At 41.3% G+C, this 16,820-nt stretch overlaps 1 pseudogene across 1 annotated transcript in view; it reads left to right on the plus strand.

The window, feature by feature from the left end:
• The window catches only part of LOC309552831 (A.superbus venom factor 1-like), a 319,818-nt pseudogene that overhangs the window by 95,415 nt on the left and 207,583 nt on the right, over nucleotides 1–16,820 (plus strand). Inside the window, exons 12-13 of the transcript XR_014226164.1 lie at nucleotides 6,095–6,301; nucleotides 8,347–8,550. The product of XR_014226164.1 is annotated as an A.superbus venom factor 1-like (transcript). The remainder of the gene's footprint in view (nucleotides 1–6,094; nucleotides 6,302–8,346; nucleotides 8,551–16,820) is intronic.

Genomic DNA, 16,820 nt, shown 5'->3' on the forward strand with positions numbered 1-16,820 from the left:
TGATAGAAGAAGAGGAATCTATGCCCGATTTGGAGAGGGCATTTAGGACAAGAGGTAGATCCCATTTCGGGAACCTAGGTCTTCTCTGAGGATTGAGCCTGATTGCTCCTTTGAAAAATTGTTGGATTAGTGGGTGTTGGGCCCACATGACCCCGGAGAAGGCCGATAAGGCCGAAACTTGAACTCTAAGAGTTGCCACTGAAAGGGGCATATCCAGACCAGCCTGAAGAAAACTTAGTATTTCTTGAATCCCAGGGACTGAGGAAGACATACCTTCAGGATATGCAGACTCCATGAATCTTGCCCAGATTCTACAGTATACTTTATTAGTACTTGGTCGTCTAGCATTCATCAAGGTGGAAATGGCTGTAGATGGGCAGCCGAGCGATTCCAACCTTTCCCTCTCAAGAACCAGACCGTCAACCGGAGAATTGCAGGACAGGGGTGCACTGATGTTCCCTGAAGAAGCAAGTCTGGTCTGAGGGGAAGAGGGACCGGGTCCCGGTAACTCAGTTGTAGGAGTAGCGGAAACCATGGCCTGTTCGGCCAGAAAGGCGCCACCATCACTATCTCCACATCTTCCGCTTGAAGTCTTTGCAGGAATTTGAGAATGATGGGTACTGGAGGAAAGGCATAAGCCCTGCTGAACTCCCACCTGTCGGTTAGTGCATCTGTCCCGTAAGCTTGAGGACACTTGCCCCTCGTGACATACTTCCCCAACTTGTGGTTGCAAGGGGAGGCGAACAGATCGACTTCGGGAGATACTCCCAACGACAGAATCCATTTGAACGACTCCACATGGAGCGACCATTCGTTGTGGTTCAACTGGACCCTGGACAGAAAATCCGCTTGAACATTCTGTGAACCTGGGATGTAAACTGCCGAGATGTTTACTAGGTGAGTCTGGGCCCAGGACATGATCGGGTCTAATTCTCGTAGCAGAGAGAGACTCCGTGTCCCACCTTGTCTCTTCACATAAGACACTGCCGTGGTGTTGTCCATCCGAATCATTACAGATTTCCCCTCTAGCAGGTGTTGGAAAGATCGAAGACCCTGGTAGGCTGCTCGGAGTTCCAGTATATTGGAGACTGGAGTGTGTCTCTGAAAAGACCATCTCCCCTGTGTCATCTCTGTCAGACAATGAGCCCCCCAACCTGAGTTGCTGGCGTCTGTTGTGATTATAGTCCATGAGACTGGAACCAGAGAATGACAGTTGAGCAGATTCCTGCGTTGCAGCCACCAAAGAAGACTGTATCTCATGCTGGAGGAGATATGAATGTACTGATCTTTCTCTTCTGTGTTCCATTGTTGTAGGAACCCTTTTTGGAAGGGCCTCATATGCCAGAGAGCCCATTTGACCATTGGAGCCGTGGACACCATGGTGCCAATGATTTTGAGGCACTGAGAGGCTTTCAGCCGAGGAGAGGAAAGAGCCGGAAGGATTCTCTCCCTCACTACCGGTATCTTCTCTAATGGGAGAGAGATTGAATTCTCGACGGTGTCGAATTGCGCCCCAAGATAGACTAGGCGCTGAGTAGGCTCCAGCTGACTCTTTTGTAGGTTTAGCAGCCAGCCAAACTCTTTGAGGGTCGATATGACCTGATCTCTGTGTGCCAATAACTGATCCTTTTCTTGAGACAGAAGCAGAAGATCGTCTAAGTAATGATGTAGACGTATACCTTTCAATCTTATGAAGGCTACCACTGCTAGAAGAACTTTGGTGAATACTCTGGGTGAGGTAGACAGGCCGAAGGGTAGGCAAATGAATTGCAGATGCTGATTCCGAACACAGAAGCGAAGATATTTGTGGAAGTCGGTTGCCACAGGTACATGAAAATACGCATCCTTTAAATCTATTGAGGCGAGCCAATCTCCCGGCAGTACTGCCCTTTGAATAGTTGAGAGTGTTTCCATCTTGAATTTTTCGTTCTTTATGAACTTGTTCAGGTATGTGAGATCTATAACAGGTCTCCAGGCCCCGTTCTTCTTCTGGACTAAGAAGAGGGGTGAGTAAACCCCTTGAAATTTTTCTTGTTCCGGAACCGGAGCTACCGCTCCTTGAGCCACCAAAGCGTCTACATAGGCGAGCAAGACTTCTCTTCTCTCTTCTAGACAGGGTAAATGAGTTGAGATGAATCTTGGAACTGGATCTGCCAGAAATGACCATCTGTGGCCTGTAGAGACCGTCCTGACGGTCCAAAAGTCCGTGATTGAGGCCGCCCAGACATGCTGAAAATGGAGAAGACGTGCCCCCACCTGACATGCCTGGACGGGCCCAATCTCAAAAAGATTTAGTGGAATCTTGTCCAGCAGGCGCTGGATTTTTTGATGACCTCCGAGTAGAGGATTGACCACCTCTCCAGTTTCTTCGGAAATCTCTATTAGGCTTGTAAGAGCGTGCATCTCTTGATCTCTCCGTGTATTGCCTCCTAGGTTGAGGCTTCTTCTGACCAAATAGTCGTCTGTCTTGCGGGAGGAAACCTGACTTTCCGCCAGTAGCCTTGGCAATGGCGCTGTCTAGTTTGTTTCCAAAAAGGGAAGTACCCTCAAAAGGGATCTTACACCATGCCTGTTTAGAAGCTGGATCTGCAATCCACGGGCGAAGCCACAAGGCCCTCTTTGCTGTTACTGAGGATAGCATCGATCTGGACAGAAGACGCAGAACATCAATAGATGCTTCTCCTAAAAACACTGAAGCCAGCTTGAGTTCGTGAATAGGGGAACTTTCTACGGCTTCTTCCGAGAGACTTCCAAGTTTGGATTCTATATCGGAAACCCAGACTTCCATGGCTTTAGACATTGTTGCTAATGCCATCACAGGTTTGCAGGCCGCGCCGGCCGTCACAAAGATCCTCTTTAGGTCCAGATCTATCTTCCTATCCAAAGGGTCTTTGAAAGAGACCGCGTCATCTAGTGGCAAAGTGACATGCTTTGCTAATCTTGTAACTGCCGCATCCACAAGAGGAGCAGATTCCAGACGGGCGACATCTTCAGGTTTAAAGGGATATAATTTCCCAAGTTTGGAGGATAAGGAAGACTTACTATCCCCTTTACTCCATTCTTCAGTAATCACCTCTTGTAATTCAGAGAGGGAAGGGAAGTTGATACGCTCCTTACCAAGGTGCTTGAAGAACTTCCGCTGCTTTTTTTTGAGGAGACACAGGATCCTCCCATCTGAGAGCTTCTTTAATGGCTCTGATCAGGGGTGAAACTAGGGCGAACTCAAAGCCGCCTACAGCCCCTTCTTCTTCCGAATCACTGTCAGATGACTTTGCAGAAGTAATACTCGGTTGAGAGGGGCCTTGATCTTCCTGCACTTCCCCTGGAGAACTGGATGTGGTGGGACCAAGTGGTGGGACTGTACCCCATTCTTTCAGGGACTGTTGTACTATTCTCTTCACTAGAGATTCCAATCTTTGATCCTTTTGCCCCCTCTCACCGGCTGCATGAGCAAAACATGGCTCACATAGGGACTTGTCCTCCGGGACATGCGCCCCACAACCCCAACAGGCTCTCTGGTGTGTGCGGTGACTCTGGTATCGTGTATGGTGTCTGGGGGAGGAATTGGAGCGTCTCCCTTGTTGCCTACTCCCTGATGGAGATTCACGGCGTTTAGATCTGGAGGATGAACTCCCACGAGGTCTGACAGGGTCTCTTTCTTGTGGTAAATCAGGCCTGGGAGAGCTGATGGAAAAAAGAGAAAATCGGGGAGACACTGGATTTAGCCATGACCTAGGGACCAGCAAGCCCTCCCCGCCCCCCCCTCTGAAAAATGCCAGCACCCACCTGTTGTGAGAGGGCTGGCCACAGGAGGGCGGTGACGCAGGATCCATACTTCAGGCCAAACAACCAGACTGATAAAGAAAGGTAATACATATCAGACACCATGTCAGTGATACATTGTGAGGTGACAACCCTCCGCCCCCCCCCCCTCTGCAGTCAAGTCTCCATTGCACATACCTGTAGCAAGGAATCCAGAGACACTGGGAAGCTGCCGCAACGCCCACAGTACATTCCCAAAGTACAGGGGAATCGTCAGCTGTTTAAATCTCCCGCCGGAATGACGTCAGCGGTGATGCGGCCGCGATCGCTAATGCGCATGTGCGAACCAAGCCTCGACTTCGCTCGCGGCGCACTGCGCATGCGCGGGACCACGAAGCGTCTACCGATTGGACGCTAGAAGCAGAGGAGGAAGAGGAAGGGTTTGTTGGAACGCAGGAAGGGTTTGCTGGAACGCAGGAAGCGTTCCAGCGCCATTGGGCCAAACAAACAAATTGTACAGTGATAGAAAAAGAGACAAACAAAGTGTACATAAATAACAAATACCGCTGCCATGAAGGGAAGCAATGCGAATCTTCAGACCCATGTCAGAGAATGCCAATCAAGCTTCAGTCAACCGCAGAGAGCAGGGGATTTTAAATGTCACTCACCCGCCCGTGGCTGGGCTCTGGACATGCAGACACCATCCAAAGTATCCTAAGGTAAGCTGGACGTAGTAAGACATCAGAAGTGTAGGTCCTTGGAGGAGGACAAAAAATGAACACCTGCTGTACCTGAGAGCTGAAATTTATGGGAGGGGGGTCCTATACCCTTGGAGTGGAGGCGGGGTTAACCCACACGTAGGCTGCCATGGAGACAGACAGGAAAATACATTTTTTGCGATAAAAATCACAAAAACCAAAGTGATAATATTAGGTGCAAACACACATAACTGACCACTCAAACTACATGCAAATATTGCACTTCGATAACATTTGTTACAACCGTGACGTATGTGATATAATACGTGGCCATGCAAATAACATTGCAGTGAAAACAATTTCATATGGTGAAGCGAACATTCAAAATATTATCACTGACCCCCAGGCTGTTTTTTGACAAATCCCGTCCGTTTCATAGCAACCAGCTCAATGCCGTAAATTCCTGCATTAGATAATGCAGTAATTACCGCTAAATCAAACAAATGCCGCATTCGGTATTTAACAGTAAATTCTTAGTGAATTGAACTTTCACAACTGATTTACTACATTGGGTATTCTACTACATTTTATTTGCCATTATTTAACTCTTAGTGAGTTGACCCCCATAGAAAGCAAAGAAAAAAAAAAAAACGATTTGGCCATATTGGTTTTTCCTGTTAGGCTCCATGTACACGGGAAGCTGGAAATGGCCGTTTAGGAGCAGTTGGGCGTTTTTTTTAGAAGCCCCTGAACCCACCTACATTTTATCTTATCTGTCCATGTACACCAGGTCGTTTGCGGTCGTTTGCGGGCAGTTGCGTTCAGGGACTGTTTTTAGAACGCAACCGAACGCGTCCGAACGCGACCGAACGCGACCGAACGCGATGACCCGCGTTTGGCATTCGCGGTTTTCCATTTTAAAGGGGAATCATTTTTTTGACCTCTAGGAACGGTTCTAAACGCAAACGCCCGCAAACGCCCGCAAACGCTCGCTAAACGCGGCTACAAACGCGACCGAATGGACGTTTCAAACGTCCTAAAAATTCCAGCATTCAAAGGGACTTTTAACAACGTCCCGTGTACATGGAGCCTTAAAGAGGTTGTAAACTCGTTAAAATTTTTTTTTTTTCTTTTACAACCTGCAAGAGAAAGACATAATGAGCTAGTATGCATCGCATACTAGCTCATTATGAAATACTTACCTTAGAACGAGCCCCCGCCGTGCCGCTCTCTTACCTGTATGACGAGCGACATGTTCAGTCGCCCGTCTTCCGGGATCGCGGCATCCAGCCATCGGATTGGCCGGAGCCGCGGTGACGTCACTCCTGCGCACGCGCGCAGGAGCCGACGGTCACGGCACGGGGCTCTGAAGGAACGGCACGATCAGCCGTTCCTTCAGAGCGCATGCGCCAGTGACGTCACTGGCTGCATTAAAGGTAAATATCTCCTAAACCGAACATGTTTAGGAGATATTTACAGTACCTATAGGTAAGCCTTATCATAGGCTTACCTATAGGTACAACTTCCTGAGGAGGGTTTACTTCCTCTTTAATCTGTGACTTTTTATGTTGTTTGGAATCCTTGTCTGTTCTTTATAGTTGTGTCTTGATTGTTTTTTTTTTTTCAATTGTAAGGTAAGAACAGATAATCCAGAACTACTGCCTACCCTACAAGCAAGTTCTTCCATGATTGCCACTGCATACCGACCACGTGGTGGTAATTTTCTGCATCTCAGTGTTGGCAGCGGAGAACTGAAAATTGGTGAAAATGCTGCTATCAACTTCATTATACGGAACAATGACCCAGGAGTTCAGAACCAGATATCCCAATTTAATTACATAGTAAGGATCCTTTTAATATCATCTGTGTCATGTATAATATTTAAACTGCTATGAAAGGTACAGATGTGCCTTCTTAAAGCACATGTAGACAAACCCTACTCCCAAAGAGTCATGTTTCATGTGATGGACATGCATGTTAATTATCTGTAACTGTAACTCTTCCAAGTATTTGCTTCCTCTCTACAGAAGGACAGAGCCATCTTAGCTCAGGCATCATCAGGGGTTTGTTTACGCTTGCCTCAGTCTCTGAAAAGATGGTGATCACTTTTCAGAGGCCTGTACAGTAGGGATAGCAGGCATTTAGAAGGCAATACTGCTGCCTCTGTAATGCCTGTGTTTTTTTGACAGCCAAATTGAGTATTTGAATGGGTGCAGAGGGCCTCAACCACACGCCTATTGTTTAGCATGCAGTTGCAGAGCAGCTCTATTCACTTGAATGGGTCACATTTGGTGGCTTTAATGCCCCCCCCCCCCCAAACGTGACAGGGAGTAACATTTTTGCCACTGTGCAACAATAAAAAATGGCAAACTGCCCCTGTGTGTACAGGGCTGTCAGGTCACTCTGTGACAGTTGCAGAAATGGGTGGTAGGTGAGCTTTGAAAATGCTCCTCAACCATTCTTTTTCAATGCAAGTATAAACTAGGTATGGATGTCAACATCTACTTTCTGGACTGAGACACTAGCTCAGAGATCACACAGATCAGCCCCTGCTGCACACTTCCACCTTACAACTTGGTACAAAATACAGTCTGATCTCTGAGGCATGACTGAGGAAATGCTTCCGCCTCCCTGCAGCAGAATGATGACATCATCCTAGGCAAAGTCAATGCACTGGACCTTAAGGACTGACTTTTAATGATAAAGGATGGAGCTCTTTATAAATGTATAACTTTGCTGTACATTGTGACAGCAGTAGACCCTCAGTCAAGTTTATTTGTTGCCTGCACTCTTTCACTTTCTGTGTAGTTGATGGGTGTCAGAAAGAACAGGAAGTAAGGGGAAATTTCACCAATGGGATACAGGATGAGACAAAAAAAAAAAAAGTTTAGTAGAGTGAGGAAGGGTTAGGCACCTACAGCCTTCACCTCAATACTGTTCAGAATCTAAAACTTTAAGTCTCACGACCAACAGTGAAGTCCAACTGTTAGAGGAGAGAGCCTAAGTGTGCTTTAGTAGCTGACGTCGCTATTGGAATAGTGGGTGCCCTAGGTTTAAGAGATCCTAAGGTGCTCTACACGTTTACTGTATGTACAGACATCTTTAGGTAACAGCTTTTCAGTTTTGCTAGTTGCTTATCATCTTTTATCTGCACAAAGGTCTTCTTTTAGATTCCTGTATCGATTTTGAAAATACAGGGTTACATGTTGCTGCATTGATTTTTGTGCAACAAGAGGGTTGGATGGTTGGTAATGACTAGTTCAGTTTTTGGAGGTTATTGGTGGTTGTTTGTATCCCCAGGTTCCCCTCTTGTTGCTTCTGATTTATTTTAACAGATATTTTATATTGCACAGAAAGTAATAAGGGAAGTGAAAGTCACTTTTGTGTACGCGTAAGACAATTTTGTTGAAGGAGGAGGGGAATAGATGTTAACATTTTGGAGGTGACATTGTACATTTGGCATTTCACTGATCCAGTCTACCAATGTCCATAACTGAATATCAGTTTTAGTGCTGACAAATCCAACACACAATTAGAAGTATTTCAGTAATACCGTTGGTTAACCTCTCCACCTCTGACCAGCTTGTCTTTGGCAAAAGTGCCACAGAAAGTGTCTTGAATTTTCTTAAAGGCAAACTAGACAGTGGCAAGGTTGCTGCCTCTCCTTAAAGAAACGTTTCTTCAACTTATGAATTGATTGTCAAAGGATCAGGGCTGTCCAAGCTGGAATTCTTCCAAAAGCTCTTTTTCCTCATCTTATGTAGTGCTAGCCTACAAAAATATTGGTTCTAAGCATACTAATTTGTGATCTTGAATTTGGTTTCCAAATTGTTATTTTGAATTCGAATAAAAACATACTTATGTATTTTTTTTTTTCATCCTGCAGATACTAAACAAAGGTAGAATAATGAGAACTGGAAGACAACAGAGGTTACAAGGCCAAACCATTGTGTCTCTGCTGCTGCCAATAACACCAGAGTTCATCCCATCCTTCCGCATATTGGCCTATTATGTGGTCTCTACTGGAGCAGGCCGTGAGGTCGTGGCTGACTCTGTCTGGATAGATGTAGCAGATACCTGCATGGGAACGGTAAGAATGTCCTAGGAAGCAATTAGAGATCATATTGATTTGGCACCACCATTTGTGATATCAGCAGATCATCAAATCATTCCAGCAACTTGGAACTTATTAAAAAAATAATTCTCCTGCTTTGAAAATTTGGTGTGTTGCTTTTCACCAGGGTCCCAAAACGCACATTTTTAAGCATTAACAATTTGCACATTTTGTTGCCAATATATATTTGTCTATCTAAACCCAAGTTTAGCCCTAAACCCAATGCTAACCCCAACTCCAAATGTCAGTCCAACCCCTAATCTTGTCCTATATGGCCAAAAGTATGAGGAAACCCATTAAAATTTCCAGGTTGAAGTGTTCCTAGTGTTAACTTTACAGCATACAAGATCATTTTAGACCATTGTAAAGTTGTGGGGACAGTTTAGGGGAAGTCCTTTCCGTGCACAAAGCCAGCTCTATAAAGACATTGGGGGAATTCCTAGACACACTTTGGAATTGTTTTGAACCTCCACACCAAAATATTGGTTTTGTCACAGAATCCTGTACCAGTTGAGAACAGGCACAGGAATCTGTGTTCAGTGGTGGTGGTGCTGAGACTGAAGTGTCATACCAGACACTCCATCCTTATGCAGCTCAGCATTTTTGAGATCCCTCCCCAGCCACTGTGCACAGCAGGTGCGGTTCTGGATCTGTGGGGTTGGGTGCTTGGAGCTTGATGGGGAACTCTGAGACTAGCTCCCTTTCAGGTCCAGCTCCCCTGTGACTTGTCTTTGGCCAAATATGGGCATTGACATACTTGGGTAATAACGTTAGCCAGTATCCCTGACCCTTTTTGTTTACAATCAGCTTTTGACTGGAGAATTTCCCGATGGACAACTAAGAGGGGCCAAGAACAGAACCTTATGTGAGAAACTGTAACAATTATGATAACTGCCCAGCACAGACTTGCCCTACTCTGAGCACTGGTGTTTCTTTGTACGTCAGCTCAGGGTTGGTCTAAATAAACGCCGTTTTTTTTAATCTGCAAACTGTAAATCTGTTACAGCCATAGCAACAGATTCTTAAAGTGGCAGAAGTAAGAACAACCAGAATTTGTCACAGGCGTTGTTGCCATTGTGACAAGATAATCAATGTTATTGACTTTTAACTGTCATTGATTGTACTGTTATGACTGATCGGTGTATATCATAACTAGCAGTTATTAAAATACATCACTATATGCAATTTTGGGGACTTATAAAATAGCGGCATATATAGAGCAAGGTACACTAATCTAGAATTCTAGGTGATCAAATCATTAACCACTTTACCACCGGAGGATTTTGCTGTCCTACGTCCAGGCCACTTTTTGCGATTCGGCACTGTGCAAATTTAACTGACAATTGCCCGGTCATGCAATATCGTACCAAAACGAAATTTACGTCCTTTTTTTCCCACAAACAGAGCTTTCTTTTGGTGGTATTTGATCACCTGTGCGATTTTCATTTTTTGCGATATTAATAAAAAAATTCGACAATTTTGAAAAAATAACAATATTTTTCTACTTTGACAGTTAAAAAACATCCAATATATTAAAATTTTGTCATATATTTAGGCCAAAATGTATTTAGCTACATGTCTTTGACGAAAAAATTCTCAATGAGAGTATTTTTAACCGCTTTAAGACCGGAAGATTTTACCCCATTCCTGACCAGGCCATATTTTGCGATTCGGCACTGCGTTACTTTAACGGACAATTGCGCGGTTGTGCGATGCTATACCCAAATTAAATTTATATCCTTTTTTTCTCCCACAAATAGAGCTTTCTTTTGGTGGTATTTGATCCCCTGTGCGGTTTTTTACTTTTTGCGCTATAAACAAAAAAAGAGCGACAATTTTGAAAAAATAACAATATTTTTCACATTTTTTTTATATGAAATTCCCCCCCCCCCCCCAAAAAAAATGTAAAAATCAAAATGTTTTAACATTTTAGGCCAATTTTTTTTCTGCTACATATTTTTGGTAAAAAAAATCGCAATAAGTTATCGCAGCTACTAACTACGGGAAATTTATGTAATTTTTATTGTTTATTTTTTTTAACTAGTAATGGTGGCGATCTGCGTTTTTTTTTTGCGGGACTGCAACATTGCGGCGGACAGATCGGATGTCATCATCTCTCACATCCACTTCACTTAGCATTGCCATAAGATGCTTACTATCTTTCAAATAGGAATGTCCCTGTTATGCTAAAGGCTGAAAGAAGCAGTCTAAATATTCACCTAACCTGGAAAACAAAGAATCCACCCCACTTATTATAGGTCTCCCAGGGGGTTTGTTTTTATCCATATGGATTTTAGGCAAGTGCCGCCCACAAGTGGAGGAGTCCAGCGACGTAGACCTACGTCGCTGGACAATATCGAGCCACTTTGTAGTAGAGTCAACGTGACCGGTCGGCAAGTGATTAATTACAGCCTTTGTGGTCACATAGGGCAGGTTTAGTCATATGCAGCTGCCATTTTAGACTATACATGAGCTGCTCATTATAAAGTTCACCCCAGGGGCGGATTAGGAGTATCATGGGCCTGGTTCTGAGAATTTTGGAGGGTTGTTTTTTATGGTTAATAAATAAAATTCAAAACAAACAATTTTTATATTAAAACAAATAAGTATTTTAAACAAACCGCTCATTCACACTGTATGCGCAAGATACCTGTGTGAATGAGCCCACTTATATATACTTTTTTACATTTTTTTTTAATTATTTGATGCTATTTTTTTATTTTTTACATTTTATTTATTTATTTTTACTTTGTTTTTACAATTTAACTTTTTGGAACATAAAAAACTTAAAGTGGTTGTAAACCCTTACATATACCCAGTGAAGTGAATGGCCTCGGGTGATACACAGATATAGCATGTTTTCCAGGCATTGAGCCTGTAGTGGGTCTGCCATGGTTACCGTTAACACCAACAGCACATTTAAGCGTGTTGCCCAAGTATGAATACTGAGACAATGACCAGTCCGGCATCTTTGGTTTTTAGTTTTATTTTAGGAACTTGGATGGGAGAAGGGAATGAGTGGGATACTCCTCTGGCTCAACTAGTTACAAGAATGGGACACTTGAGAAAAATGCCTTCTAGCGCTGACTTGACAGTGGCTGAATGCCGACCAACACTTACTGGCGCTTGATAACACTGACTTGCTGTCACTGAACTGAAACTGACTTCTGACACTCCGGCTAGCTCAAAGTCCTTCTTTGCTGCTCCCTTCAGTCCTCCCTGACTGAGGTAGCCAACTGCAAATAATGAATTACAAAAATTATAACCCACGCTCGGAACTATAAAATCAAATGTGATAATATGTGTTTGCAGCTGCTGCTCACTAAGTAAAAACTTAGAAAAATAAATGTGCCAAAAAACAGTGCTTGCAATGGTATAAATAACAAGAATTGTGTAGATATGAATGACATAAATTCATATAAAATATTAACCATAAGGTGCAATAGTGCTGAATACAAACTGGATCATAAAATATGGGTGCATAAAGTGCAATAGTGCTTGATACAAAATTAATTTAGGAATAAATCTAATAATAATATACAGTAAAAGCAAAGTGCTCAATATATGTACTAAAGTGCAAAACCTGACAATGATAAATGTCCACAATATGACAATTCAAATTATATAAATAGTCCGATGCCAAGTGCAGCCATGCTCAATAAAGTGCTGATGCCAAAAAAGTGCTATGGTGCTCCACACAGTGGAAGGTGCCTAAAATCCCTTAAGGGAATCCACTCACCAGAACCAATGGGTTAATGAGCCTTAGAAATGAATGGACCATTGGAAAGAACTGAAAACTGATAGAGACATACCCCAAGCGACTTACAGCTGTAATCGCAAGCAAAAGGTGGCACTACAAAATATTAACTTAAGGGGGCTGGATAATTTTGCATATTATTGATTACCTCACTTCCTGTTTACAATAAATACGGGAAACGCAAGACTATATTTATACATTATATTTATATATATTTGTAAAATACGGGAAGTGCAAGACTATATTTATATTAAGGGGACAACTTAAAATCAACATGACATATCTATGATTATATTGTTCAAACAAATTAATTTCATAAAGCCCCATGACATATATGATATGCATGATAATTAAAATGACATAATATTATCTAATAACATGAATAAAATGTGAAAAAAGAGGAAATGGGGAAAAACAAAATAGACAAAAAAGGGAAGGAAAGAAGTAAATAAATGAAGGGGAAAGAAGGAAATAAAAAATGAAAAAAATAACAATGAAAAAAATGAAAAAAATAAAATGAAAATAAAAATGAAATTAAAAATAAAATAAAAATAAATAAATAAAGAAATGGAAAAAGAAAAATATATAAATAAAAAATGAATATAAAATATAAAAAAATATATTAAAAAATATGATAAATGATATATAGATACGGGAGAAAAAATTACCAGTTGGAGAGAAAACAGTTCAAATCCAAATTGATGTTGAGACCCAGAGGGTGGAGAGTCCCCAAACGATGTATCCACTGGGTCTCATTTTGTGAAATAGATTTTTTCAGATTCCCTCTCCTCCAATGAGCCTCCACTCTGTCAATGCCACAGAATGTCAAACCACTAGGATCACAATCATGTGCCAATCTAAAATGATTTGACAAACTGATAGCGGAACCCTTTTTTTTATGTTGGTCACATGTTCTCTCAGTCTTATTCTTAGTTCTCTGGTGGTCCTACCTACATATTGGAGTCCACATAGACATAAAAGTAGTTATGTGATATGTGTCGACCCACATGTGGTAAACTTATTAATGGTATATTTCCTACCATAAGCATGTGAACTAAAATTTGCTATTTTTCTTTTGCAATGTTTGGATGTTCTACATATCATGCACTTGCCACAACTGAAAAAACCAACCTAATCTAAAAATGTACATGTCTTAAAGGGAGGATTGATGACATTATGTGCCAACTTCATTCTTAATGTTTTCGGTTTGGTATAAATAAACTTTGGTTTAACTGGTAAAATAGTGTTTAAAACTTCATCTTTTAAAAGCAATGACCAATGTTTTCTTATTATTGGCTCCAACTGTTTGTACTGCTGTGTAAAACCTGTCATAAAAGCTAGGCCGTAATCACTCACATTGGTATTGTTTTCTTTGAACAAACTCTTTCTCTCAGTTTTGCCTATGACTTCCTTGGTATTCAATAACTCTTTAGATTTAAAGTCCTTTTCTTTAAACCTCTTGATTAGTATGTTGGCTTGTTGATTGTAGTCATTATCCAGATTGCAATTCCTCCTCACTCTTAACATTTGACTTTTTGGGACAGAACTCAACCACTTGGGGTGGTGGCAACTTCCCATCAGAATGTATCCATTTCTGTCTACATCCTTAAAATGAGCGCGGGTAAATAACTTTTCATCATGTTTAAATATCGTCAAATCAAGAAAGTTGATGGATGTAGATTCTATCGTTTCTGAAAAAGAGATACCATATTGGTTTTCACTAATATAGGTCAATAATCTGGCAAGGGAGTCTTGTAAGTCCCTCCATACGATGATAATGTCATCTATATACCTACGGTATATTCTGAGTTGGGCGGGTCTATTGGCAAAAATGGCTTCATCCTCCCATTTGTTCATCAAAATATTGGCTATTGACGGAGCATATTTAGCCCCCATGGCCACTTTCTTTTTCCGCCTATAAAACTTCTTCTCATGCCAAAAAAAGTTATGGCTCATTGCGAGGTCTAATGCCTGTAAAAGGAATTCTGTTTTCTTTTTATCTCAGTGGTGTCCAGAGCCAATTTTGCTGCTTCTAGAGCATGGTGTTGCTGAATATTTGTATAGAGTGAATTCACATCTATGCTCACCAATATGTCATCATCTCTCACATCCACTTCACTTAGCATTGCCTTAAGATGCTTACTATCTTTCAAATAGGAATGTCCCTGTTATGCTAAAGGCTGAAAGAAGCAGTCTAAATATTCACCTAACCTGGAAAAGAAAGAATCCACCCCACTTATTATAGGTCTCCCAGGGGGTTTGTTTTTATCCATATGGATTTTAGGCAATTGATAAATAACCGGGACCCTAGGCACATCCAGTAGTAAGTATGTGCTTTCCTTCTTATTTAATATTTCATCTTTTGTTGCTCTCTTTACCAATTTAGTGAGTTTGGCCTTGTATTTGTTGGTAGGATTCCCCTTTAGTTCTTCATAGGTATTTCTATCATTAATCAGTCTGTCAAGCTCTTCTAAATAATCTTTTTTGTTTAAAACAACAAGTCCCCCCCCTTATCAGCAGATCTGATAACAATATTTTTCTTTTTTTCAAGCTGTTTCAGACCCCTATCTATATCTTCTTTCTTCTGGGATGGTTGAACCTTCATCTTTTCTAAGTCATTTTCCACTAGTGTTTTGAAAACTTCCACAAACTGATTGTTGGCTTCGGATTAAATATCGAATGGTTGCGTAATTGTGTATGTGCATATCCCTCCAATTCTGGCTGTTTATTCTTCTAAATTTTTGCAAAATGTTTCTTAATATTAATTTTTCTTATAAATTTATGTAAGTCAATAAACTTGTCAAATTTGTTTAGGTTTTTATCTGGTGCAAACTTCAAACCCAATGCCAATACTCTAAGCTCATCTTCAGAAAAAGTGGTATCACTTAAATTAAAAATTACTTTAGTTAAGTCTCTCTTTTCCTTTTTCCTCTTCCCTCCTCTGCATGCTCTTGTCTTTCTATTTCTACTTCCCCCTGTTGTATTTAAGGTGGTCCCATGGAGTACCATGGTCTCCAATCTTCACTCCTGTCCTGTTGGTAATAGTTGGCTCCTCTCCCTCTGAAATTGGGTCCCCCTCGTCCCCTCCACGGGGGTCTGCCAGATCTTTTCCTCTGAAAATCCTCCCTATAATAATTGTTGCTGTAATAGAGGCCCTGATAATGTCCTCTACCTCTTCTGAAACCTCCACTGTGATACCCCCATGGTTTTTCTAAGTTTTTACTTAGTGAGCAGCAGCTGCAAACACATATATTATCACATTTGATTTTATAGTTCCGAGCGCGGGTTATAATTTTTGTAATTTATTTTTGTTCCCTTGGGAACCGCACCCAGCAACTATGGACATTTTCAACTTTGAGTAATAGAAATTTAAATGCAGATGATTTATTTTCACAAACTAATGTAGGATTCAGTTTAAATCAAGATTTCAAACAGCTCAGGGGTCTTTTAGACAAACAAATTAGGGCCTGGTGGGATATTTTCACCCTGAACAAATATGTTAAGGATGGAATGACCCCCAGACGGCTTAGATGGGACGTAGCCCCTAATAAGGGCCTTGTTGATAAGGCATTTGAAGAAGATTGGTTTTTATTCTTTAAACACATGGAGAAAAAGTGACTGGAATTACTTAAATCTAGAAAATAAAATTAAAATATTGGAGGCCAACATCAATGCCATTAAAGCCAAATTTGTTAATTTAGATGACAATACTGAATTTAAAGATAAAATAAAACAACTTCAAGAGTTTACAGACAAAGTGGACAAAGAAACACAGAAGAAAAAAATGAAGAAATATTTGAGGGACTCTAATGATTACAAAACTAATAGAGTATACAAGTGGCAAGAGGACCTAAGAACACAAGAAGGAATTTCCATCCCTCCTCTATAGAAAGGGAGCATCCGTTCCCCAGCACCCCCATATCCCACACACCCATTCACCATGGTCCCTATGGGAATGCAGAGGAGGGAAGAGGAAAAAAGAAAAAGAGAGACTTAACTGAAGGAATTTTTAATTTAAGCAATACCACTTTTTCTGAAGATGAGCTTAGAGCATTGGCATTGGGTTTGAAGTTTGCACCACATAAAAACCTAAACAAATTTCACACGTTTATCGACTTACAGAGATTTATAAGAAAAATTAATGATTAACATTTTGCAAAAAATCAGAAGAATAAACAGCCAGAATTGGAGGGATATGCACATACACAATTACGCAACCATTCGATATTTAATCCGAAGCCAACTAACAATCAGTTTGTGGAAGTTTTCAAAACACTAGTGGAAAATTGACTTAGAAAAGATGAAGGTTCAACCATCCCGGAAGAAAGAAGATATAGATAGGGGTCTGAAACAGCTTGAAAAAAAGAGAAATATTGTTATCAGATCTGCTGATAAGGGGAGGGGAGGACTTGTTGTTTTAAACAAAAAAGATTATTTAGAAGAGCTTGACAGACTGGTTAACGATAGAAATACATATGAAGAACTAAAG

The sequence above is a fragment of the Pelophylax lessonae genome (assembly GCF_965119305.1).
Source record: "Pelophylax lessonae genome assembly, chromosome: 4".
NCBI classification, from domain to species: Eukaryota; Metazoa; Chordata; class Amphibia; order Anura; family Ranidae; genus Pelophylax; species Pelophylax lessonae.